Consider the following 10,912-nt stretch of genomic DNA (forward strand, 5'->3'; position numbering starts at 1 on the left):
TTTTGAAAGTCTTCACCCCCCCCTGTTATGTTTGTTGTTACTTCCTGTCTCTGGGTGTTTCTCAATGTCGAGTAAAGCTGCTCCAGAGCCACTATTTCAAGCATACTACGTCATCGAGTGCCGCCGAAGTACTGTTCCAATCTCCAGCATACTTGGAAATCTACCGAGCCCGGCGTACTCCGTTTGGAGAAATATCGAGGCTGCACATGAGTAGACTCCGCGGTCTTAAAATCCCCACAATGCTTTGCGCACGGACCAATTTCCCCAAATCTGTGGCGGAAGATGTAAGAGGCGGGGCCTCTCATATGACGCACACCTGCACACTTGCTAGCCTGTCCCACTCTTCGTTCTCCGAATGCCAGGAAGGATCCTTGTTGAACACAATGCTCCTGGAACTAAATCATTTCCCAAATTATGATTTTTAAAGTATTTATCTATCTATTACTGTTTTCTTTCTTCTCATCACGTATCCAGGAGTAACACCGCCCCGTCGTTCTGCATTTAACCTGAAACCTGAACTTTTGACACCTTTTTAATTTAAACCCTCTTTTCCTTTATCGTGTCGAACGTGTTTCCTGAGGTTATTGTCGGCAGCCGGGCTCTTTATCTGCAGATCCAAATTGCTCCCTCTCCGTCTTTTCTTCAAAGTAATCAACAACTCACAGACGGCGTCGCATCTTAAATCCCTGGATCTGCTTCAGAACTGAATAATACCTGCAGCTTGTGCTTTTTAATATATATTTATATGTTAGCTGAGCGTGGCATTTCCAAGAAGGGCACACAAAGAGCGTGGAGGCAGTTTATCTCAAACCACTTCCTGTCAATCAGGGGAAATTCTCCTTTGATAAATATGTGGAAGTACATGTGAACATCAGGGCTCTGGAGGCGTGAACTGATAACATCACAATGGAGCTAACAGTGTGTTCATTTAGAAAGGTTGATGCCTTTTAACGGCTTAGTCGTGACGAATTGTGATCAGAGATGTGCTTTCCACTCAACTCAGGAAACACGTTTAACATGACGAAGAATAAAAGGATTTAAAGGTCCCCTATTATACTCTTCTTCATCAATATATCACAGGTCTCAGATATATAGAGAGCCTGTCTCTGATTGGCTGAAACACCAAACAGATCATTGCAGCATCCCATAATCCCCTCTGTTTCAGCCCTGTTTCCAAAGTGCTGATTCGCTGTCTGTAGCTTTAAATGCTAATGAGCTGCTTCTGGCCACGCCCCTCTGAGAAAGAACACAATAGGAGGATATTCAGGTGATAAGGTGGGGGGGGGGGGGGGTTTAGACAGACAGGAAGTAAACACTAAAGGGAACAGCAGAAGAAGACAGACAGGAAGTAAACACTAAAGGGAACAGCAGAAGAAGACAGACAGGAAGTAAACACTAAAGGGAACAGCAGAAGAAGACAGACGGGTAGTAAACACTAAAGGGAACAGCAGAAAAAGACAGACAGGAAGTAAACACTAAAGGGAACAGCAGAAGAAGACAGACAGGAAGTAAACACTAAAGGGAACAGCAGAAGAAGACAGACAGGAAGTAAACACTAAAGGGAACAGCAGAAGAAGACAGACAGGAAGTAAACACTAAAGGGAACAGCAGAAGAAGACAGACAGGAAGTAAACACTAAAGGGAACAGCAAAAGAAGACAGACAGGAAGTAAACACTAAAGGGAACAGCAGAAGAAGACAGACAGGAAGTAAACACTAAAGGGAACAGCAGAAGAAGACAGACAGGAAGTAAACACTAAAGGGAACAGCAGAAGAAGACAGACAGGAAGTAAACACTAAAGGGAACAGCAGAAGAAGACAGACAGGAAGTAAACACTAAAGGGAACAGCAAAAGAAGACAGACAGGAAGTAAACACTAAAGGGAACAGCAGAAGAAGACAGACAGGAAGTAAACACTAAAGGGAACAGCAGAAGAAGACAGACGGGTAGTAAACACTAAAGGGAACAGCAGAAGAAGACAGACAGGAAGTAAACACTAAAGGGAACAGCAGAAGAAGACAAACAGGAAGTAAACACTAAAGGGAACAGCAGAAGAAGACAGACAGGAAGTAAACACTAAAGGGAACAGCAGAAGAAGACAGACATAAGGCTCGTCTCAATACCCCTCCTCGACTCCCCCCTTCCCCTCCGGGACTTGACCCGGAAATCGATCAAGACACGCCATTTTGAAGGACGTCCCAATAGCTGAAATGCACACGGAGGAGTCGAGGAGGGGTGAGGGAGGAGGGGTGCGGGAGGAGGGGTGAGGGAGGAGGGGTTAGGGAGGAGGGGTGAGGCAGAATACACGAGAGCAGACTACGCGGAAGTGTTTTCACTACTCGCGTATCAAAGCCCCGCCCCCACCTTCACAGCTGGTCGATTTCAAGAGAGGAAAACGGAGAACTGGAAGAATGAGTGGAAAAGCGTCCCATAAATGTATAAGTGCTCACAGCTCCGTGGGAATTATTATGTGCAATTCATTTCTTAAGGTTATACTAACAATTGAAGTCATGTTTAATGATCTTGAACGTCACTAACACATAGCTATTAAGAAAGCTATTTCATAAATGGCTAGATCTTGATAAATAACAATTATTTTATAGTTTTGTTTTAAAATATTCAGTAGTTGAATTATTTAAAATGTCCTGAATGTGGGTTTGTGGTGAATGTGGGGATCTACAGGACACACATGTTCAGAGTAAAGGCTTTCACATATATATAATTATAATTGTATTGAAATGTACATTTTACACCACAATGGAACACAAAAGCAGGACCAACCATCATACATTGAATTCCTTGACTAACAAGAGAAAGATTCATCATTTAAATACACATTTAACAACAAATGGGCCGGTTCTAAAGGGTTATTCAGTTGAGCCCGATGAGAGGGGATACAGCTGTGCGCATGTCATCATTAACAGACGTCGTTTAAGAGTGACGTTTGAGTGAACAAGGACATCCCAATTAATACCTGAGGACTCCTCTGTCCTCGCGTATCCTCCTCGTGTCTCTCGCTCGCATCTTACGGAGGCGGAGCTAAGACGCAAGGAAGGGACGCGAGTGAGGGAAAGGAGGACGTGAAATATTCAATTGAGACGAGGAAGTAAACACTAACTCTGCTGTCCATTAGCAGGTCTTTGAAAGGACTTCAAAGCACAAACAGGAACATTGATCAGGTGTTCTCACAGTGTGGAGTTCATCTCGTCCACCCACAAACACAAAATGTACATCCCATAATGGCTGTACTTGAACCACTCTGTGATAATAACTCTATTACAGCCTGCACACACTCCAGCTCTCACTCACGGGTTACCACCTGCAGCTGAAGGTGGAGAATAATGGAGTGGATACTTACATTCAAACGCATGAAAGAAAAATACCAGTAACTTGATACAAAAATAAATGTGACGGTGGGGTGAGGAGGGTAATGTTCTTGGAAGAAAATCGTACATGTTGGGGTTATTACTCAGAAATAAAGTGGTTTCTGTGTTGGTCCCTGAAGGCAGCATCTCCCTGGTTCAATGGGATTTGTCCATTGGATTTGGATATGCTATTAATAAATGTTTATGATAGTTACAGGTGTTGTTCAGCAGGATAATATCCACATATTAACACCACATCATCAGCAGAATGTCACATTTGACCAATCAGAATCGAGTATTTAACTAAGTTTTGATTTTAGGACGGATAAGAAAAGTTGACAGTAAGCTCTCTGCTTTTATGAAGGAGAATAATGACGTTTCTGATCTGTCGAGGGAGAAAAAGGCAACTTCTAAATAGAAATAGAAACAGTATTTTCCTCGTGTGAAGGTGAGGCGATGTTAACAGTGCAGATAGCTTCAGGGGAAATGTCAGGACGGACGGTTAAAAGGTTATCACGGTGACCTGTGTGCCGGAGGGTTCAGACTGAAGGCTTTCTGCAGATAAGAAGCAACATGTTAATAGAAGTCTGCTCAAAAAAAAACCCATTGAATTCATCTCCCAGCAGGGTGCAAAGGTCAAGATCTGTGCTGGAGCTGCATGCAAATCCATTTTTCACTTTAACAGAGACGGGAGAGAGATAACACAGCGGGTTCTTCTTCTCTTTGTGCACATATTCTTTTATAAATGTCACACAAATGATTAAAGTCAACAAAACGGAGCTGCAATTTAATGACAAAGGTCTGTATTTATAAATCTCTTTATCAGGTATGTTCGACCGCTCAAAGTTCATGCAGAGCAGCACCACTTGCTCTAGGGAAGCTAACACACACACACACACACACACACACACACACACACACACACACACACACACACACACACACACACACACACTCACTCACACACTCACTCAAAAGAATTCACACACACACTCACAAACACACTCACTCGCACACACACACACACACACACACACACACACACACACACACACACACACTCACACACACACACACACACACACACACACACACACACACTTACACACACTGGATTGATGTCCCATGTCAAAAATCTGTGTTAATATTAATAACACCTCCAATGTAGTCTGTCTTTTCGGAACATGGAGAACTTGTGCAAGATACATGCAAACATATTTATGTAATAAAAAACATATTTTTCAATGTAAGACCTGATCAAATCAATGAATTCTTAATGAGGGTGGCGTGCGGCTAAGACAGCAGCAAGAAGAAGAAATTACAGATAAAAACAAAAACCACAAGACAACATAATTACGATGAAATAATAAAATACCGTGACCAATTCATTCACCACCATATGGTGGTGAATTAATTGGTCACGGTATTTTTATAAGAGCTTTAAAATCACACCAATTCTGTCATGATCTGTGTTTATATATTCGATTTTATTTTTGAAAAGCTTTTACCCTGTTTTTACCTCCTGTCTCCCAACATCTCCAAATTCTGACTTTATTTTGAGATTACTTTTTTATCCAAATTCTTACTTTTTCCTCAAAATTCTTACTTTTTCCTCAAAATTCTTACTTTTCTTCAAATCTCAAAATTCAGACTTTTTCTAAAAATCAAAAAAATCTTACTTTTTTTCAGAAAATCTCAAAATTCAGACTTTTTTCTCAAAATTCTGACTTTTTCTCAAAATGTTTACCTTTTTCTCAAAATCCTCACTTCTTTCTCAAAATCTCAAAATTCAGACTTTTTTCTGGGGTGATTTTACTTCCTGTCTCTGTGTTTTCCTGCCTGTGTGATGGATTCCTGAAATAAAAGCTTCTGTTCAGTCTTCCTGGAAAGTGTTTCCGTGAGAGTTTGGCCCATCATTTCATAATATAATAATGAGACCGAGCTTCTTTCAGGAGAGGGAGAAATCCCACTCATTTCCATATTTTGGGATTCAAATTAGTGCTAAGGTTGTAGGGTTGTTGCAATAAAAGCTATATTGCAGAAAAGTTGTCAGGACCAGCAGGTTTTTTAGTGTCTTTAAGGCTTTTATAAGGCTTTGTTAACAGAGAGAGAAACACAGAGTGTAATCTATGGTGATTAAAAAGGTTCTGCAAAGGAAGGTGATAAAGAAGATCCAACTCATCACCACCAGCAGAGGAAGGTTGGATGGCTTTCCAGAATTTCCTTAGATTGTTATATCAGTGAAATCAGTCAGCAGTTTCCTGTTATCCTGCTGACAAAAACAGAAAATATCCAAAACTCAACCTGCTTGTTAGACTGTACTGCTTGTGCACTTTGGTGGGATTATTTTTTTCTCAAAAAAGTAACTTTTTCTCCAAATCTCTAAATTCTGTCTTTTTTCAAAATCCTTACTTTTTCCAGAAATTATAAAATTTAACTTTTTTCTCAATTTCTCAATTTCTTTAAAAAAAAAATCTGATTTTTTTTTTTAATTCAGATTTTTGTCTTAAAACTTAGACTTTTTACAAAAAAATTTGACTTTTTCTGAAAATCAAAAAAAGTGGGTGGCAGTAGGATTTATAATATTGTTCCCAAAAGTGTTATGAGCAAAAAGCTCAAATTAAAAGACAAAGGAGCAGAAACTAAACATAGCATCGGTCAGAAACAGAGAAGAAGAGCGACTCTATAATAACTGAATAAAGGTGTGACGGATCATTTAAAAATGTTCATGATGACTGGAACATAATTGGCTCCACAAGAAAGAGAGTCTCTTTTCCTAATTTCACTGAGATTGCAAATCATTATTCTCTGGAAAAAATATTAAATTGATCTTTGCAAACATCTGTCCCGAACATCGAGGTGTCCTCTACTCTGCAGAACGACACGATGAATATTATATAATACACACGGGGCTGGGATGTCGTATTTCTGTAGTCCGACCCTGAAGGTAGCGTCGGAAGGAATGGGATTTTTCCATTGGATTTTGAAAAGAATTGGAGAAAATAAACTCGCTGTGGCCTCTGTTTTATTGTAGACGGGATATTAGATTTCCAGATCTAATTATGTTTATTGTGAACTCTTTGAGCATTTCTACGTCTCATAAACGGGGCTCCTGTGAGCTTGTAGTATTTCAGACGTGTGTTAATCAATATTGTTCTGAATAATACTTTATATATTATTACAAATTAGACCGTAGAGTCCTGACAGTGAGCCTCATAGTGAAATGACATTCTCAACTTTCTTTCATCATGATTAACTAAAGTGATTCTCAAGTTTTAATTAAAAAAACTTTTCAATTTCAAATCAAATGATTGAATGTTCCACTTTAATCAGAGTTAATCTCTACTGTTGATCTGAACATGGAGAAATATTTATTTATGTATTTTACACACAATGTGCATGCTTTATTCTGTATCATCATCATCAGCAGCTTTATTTAAAGAGACTCTTGGTCCATTATTAAAAGACATACAACACTCAAATACAAATTAAAAAAGGCAGTGATACCAATGTTTCCACAGAGGTGACTGGTATCGTACAGCACTGAGACACGGATTGGACATCACTGAGACACGGATTGGACAGCACTGAGACACGGATTGGACAGCACTGAGACATGGATTGGACAGCACTGAGACACAGATTGGACAGCACTGAGACACGGATTGGACAGCACTGAGACACGGATTGGACAGCACTGAGACACGGATTGGACAGCACTGAGACACGGATTGGACAGCAGCATATTATTATTATTATTATTATTATGAGAAACATTCAATCCACAGATGAATTTGTACATCAGACTTCTCAAGAGAGCATGGAACGTGTTGACTCGTGCTTTACAAAACATTTCACTTGCACTGCACCACCTTGGTTTTCTAAGCAGTATACGCAAACAATCATTCTAAGCAACCTGGAGCTTCTGGAGGCTCGCCTTCTTAACCTTGAGCCACAAGGGGGCAGTATAGAGAGGAGTACAATAAGCTCTAAAGAGGTTCACCCTAACCTTATCTGAACACCAAGAGCATTTTCTAGCCCACATGTTAGCTTGTGTAGAAGACACGCCGCTGTCTATACATGTCATCATCATCAGCCATTTCCTCTGTAATGATGTGTCCCAGATACTTAGTGTTACAGCAAACAGACAGCACCTGTCCTGACAGGTAGAATGATAGAAAACCCAGGGTCTTATCCCCTTTTGCTCTGCAGGTCATTACAGCGCTCTTCTTAGCATTGTATTTAATATCAAATGTGACACCATAATCAGAACACACATTTAGCAACTGTTGAAATCCAGCACTGCTAGGAGAAACAATAGCCAAATCATCGGCATACATAAGATGGTTTACAATCACATGACCAATCACACATCCTGTTTTACAGACACGTAAATCATCTGATAGATCATTCATATAGATATTAAAAAGGCATGTGAGAGGAGCCCCCCCTGGCGTACTCCATTACCAACACCAAATGGCGCCGAGACTGCATTCCCCCATTTGATCCGCATGCTCTGGTTGGCATACCAATAAGCCAGGATCCTAATTATACTGTCGGGCACACCCCTTTGTCTACATTTTAAAAACAGTTTATGATGGTTAACGCGGTCAAAAGCCTTAGAGGCATCAAACCAATCAGAACAGTGGAATTCTGTCTTATGTTTCTACCATTTCCTATGATGTATGATGTGACTCGTGTATGAACAGTCCTCATCGCATGAATAACTCTTCATAATTGACAGTAATCCTGCAGCGCTGTGGCCCCAGGTTTATTAAAGATGGCTGCTTCGATTCATTTATCCTTATCTTAGTTGAATACTCGATTCTGATTGGTCAATTTCAGAGGTCAATATGTCAGCAGTTCAGCAGTTCAGCACTGTAATGACTTGTTGTCAGAGGTCCAGCTGTTGGTGCACCGTGGAGCGGAGTTTATTTTCTCAGAGGAAGAAATACGATAATTTTCAAGTCGATAAAACCATTTCAATTCATATTGGGAGTGGAGTCGTTAGTGTGTTTAGTATGTGGCCGTGTGATAAGAGGGGTAATGTGTGGGGAGGCGGGCATTATTGGAAAGAGAACACCCTTCAAGATGATCTACAAAATACTACAAGTACGGAAGTATTTTTTAGTATGCTGTAGTATTTCAGACGTATTCATTATTATTGTTCCGAAAAGAATCTTCGTATTACTGACAGCCGTTTCCTTATATATGGGCTTTGTATAAACCCATATGTTACACACAACGTGCATGCTTTACTCTGTGTGTTGTGACTCGGGCATACAGCAGTCCTCATGGCATGCACACAGTTAATAATTGACAGTAAGCCTGCAGCTGGGAGGTGTGAGAGGTGGGCGTTTGGTCGTGTGCCGAACTTTATCTCGTCTTCGGGGAAACAGCTTCACAGCGCTGATAACGATGTGCAGGCGCCAAATCTAGAAACATAACGAGAGTGTGCCAAAGGGACTGAAGCGTGAAAACACTGGGCTGCAGTTTGAAAGGTCACAGCATAACGTGGAGGAGATGAGAAGGTCCGCAGTAACAGTTCCTCTCTGTCTTCCATGTTCCTTCAGTGTAATGCTTTCATGTTCAGAAAGCTCTTAATTTCTCTCATACTTCCTGTGCTGCAGCACCTCTTTTCACCCTCTGTCTGAAACCAGAGCTGCTCTGATTGGTTAGCTGGCCGGCTCTGTTGTGATTGGTCAACCGCTTAGAGATGTCCCGCCCCTTAGCCTATCACGTACATTGTGTTGAAGCGCTAGCCAATAGGATCGCAGGAGTGTTATATAGTGATGTCACTATGTTCAGGAAGTAAACAAAGGAGTCCAATGGAGGTGTTTCAGGCAGGAGGGGAGTGTGTGGGAGAGAAACTTCCTCTGGAGGGAACACAGGGATGTAAGCCTGCATCAACATGTGTCCCCTCTTCTTCATGTCTCTTCTACATCAACATGTGTCCCCTCTTCTTCATGTCTCTTCTACATCAACATGTGTCCCCTCTTCTTCATGTATCTTCTTCATCAACATGTGTCCCCTCTTCTTCATGTCTCTTCTACATCAACATGTGTCCCCTCTTCTTCATGTCTCTTCTACATCAACATGTGTCCCCTCTTCTTCATGTCTCTTCTTCATCACCATGTGTCCCCTCTTCTTCATGTCTCTTCTACATCAACATGTGTCCCCTCTTCTTCATGTCTCTTCTACATCAACATGTGTCCCCTCTTCTTCATGTCTCTTCTACATCAACATGTGTCCCCTCTTCTTCATGTCTCTTCTACATCAACATGTGTCCCCTCTTCTTCATGTCTCTTCTTCATCAACATGTGTCCCCTCTTCTTCATGTCTCTTCTACATCAACATGTGTCCCCTCTTCTTCATGTCTCTTCTTCATCACCATGTGTCCCCTCTTCTTCATGTCTCTTCTACATCAACATGTGTCCCCTCTTCTTCATGTCTCTTCTTCATCAACATGTGTCCCCTCTTCTTCATGTCTCTTCTACATCAACATGTGTCCCCTCTTCTTCATGTCTCTTCTACATCAACATGTGTCCCCTCTTCTTCATGTCTCTTCTACATCAACATGTGTCCCCTCTTCTTCATGTCTCTTCTTCATCAACATGTGTCCCCTCTTCTTCATGTCTCTTCTACATCAACATGTGTCCCCTCTTCTTCATGTCTCTTCTTCATCACCATGTGTCCCCTCTTCTTCATGTCTCTTCTACATCATCATGTGTCCCCTCTTCTTCATGTCTCTTCTTCATCAACATGTGTCCCCTCTTCTTCATGTCTCTTCTACATCAACATGTGTCCCCTCTTCTTCATGTCTCTTCTACATCAACATGTGTCCCCTCTTCTTCATGTCTCTTCTTCATCACCATGTGTCCCCTCTTCTTCATGTCTCTTCTACATCATCATGTGTCCCCTCTTCTTCATGTCTCTTCTTCATCAACATGTGTCCCCTCTGTGGAAAGAGACTCTGAAAGTTTCAGGAACAAAGATTCTCTCTCTTTTTGATCCATTTCTATAAAAACCTGTCTGAAAATGAGCTGATCAGATTTTGGTAACTTTATGATGTCATAACGATGTTTTGTCTTGTGTAACCATTAGTCAATCAGCAACCAAGGTAACCCCCCCCCCCCCCCCCACCTTATCACCTGAATCTCCTCCTAGAGCACCATTGAGTTCTTTGTAACCAAATCTCTCTCAGAGGGGCGTGGGGAGGGGCTCCTTATTTTCATCTAAAGTAACAGACAGAGAATCAGCACTTTGGAAACAGGGCTGAAACAGAGGGGATTATGGGTAATGCTGCAATGATCTGTTTGGTGTTTCAGCCAATCAGAGACAGGCTCTGGATATATCTGAGACCTGTGATATATTGATGAGAAACAGTATCATAGGGGACCTTTAACATTGAAAGCATCTTTTGAGAGTTTAAACGAAGCTTTGGGCTCATGTCATCATGTGTGATTATGTCTATAAATGTTGTTCTTTTTTCTGTCTGTTCTTTTAAGGCTTAACAGCCTCCAATATGGATTGAAGCAGAACATTTGG

This window comes from Trematomus bernacchii, unplaced genomic scaffold (assembly GCF_902827165.1).
Source record: "Trematomus bernacchii unplaced genomic scaffold, fTreBer1.1, whole genome shotgun sequence".
Taxonomy (NCBI): Eukaryota; Metazoa; Chordata; class Actinopteri; order Perciformes; family Nototheniidae; genus Trematomus; species Trematomus bernacchii.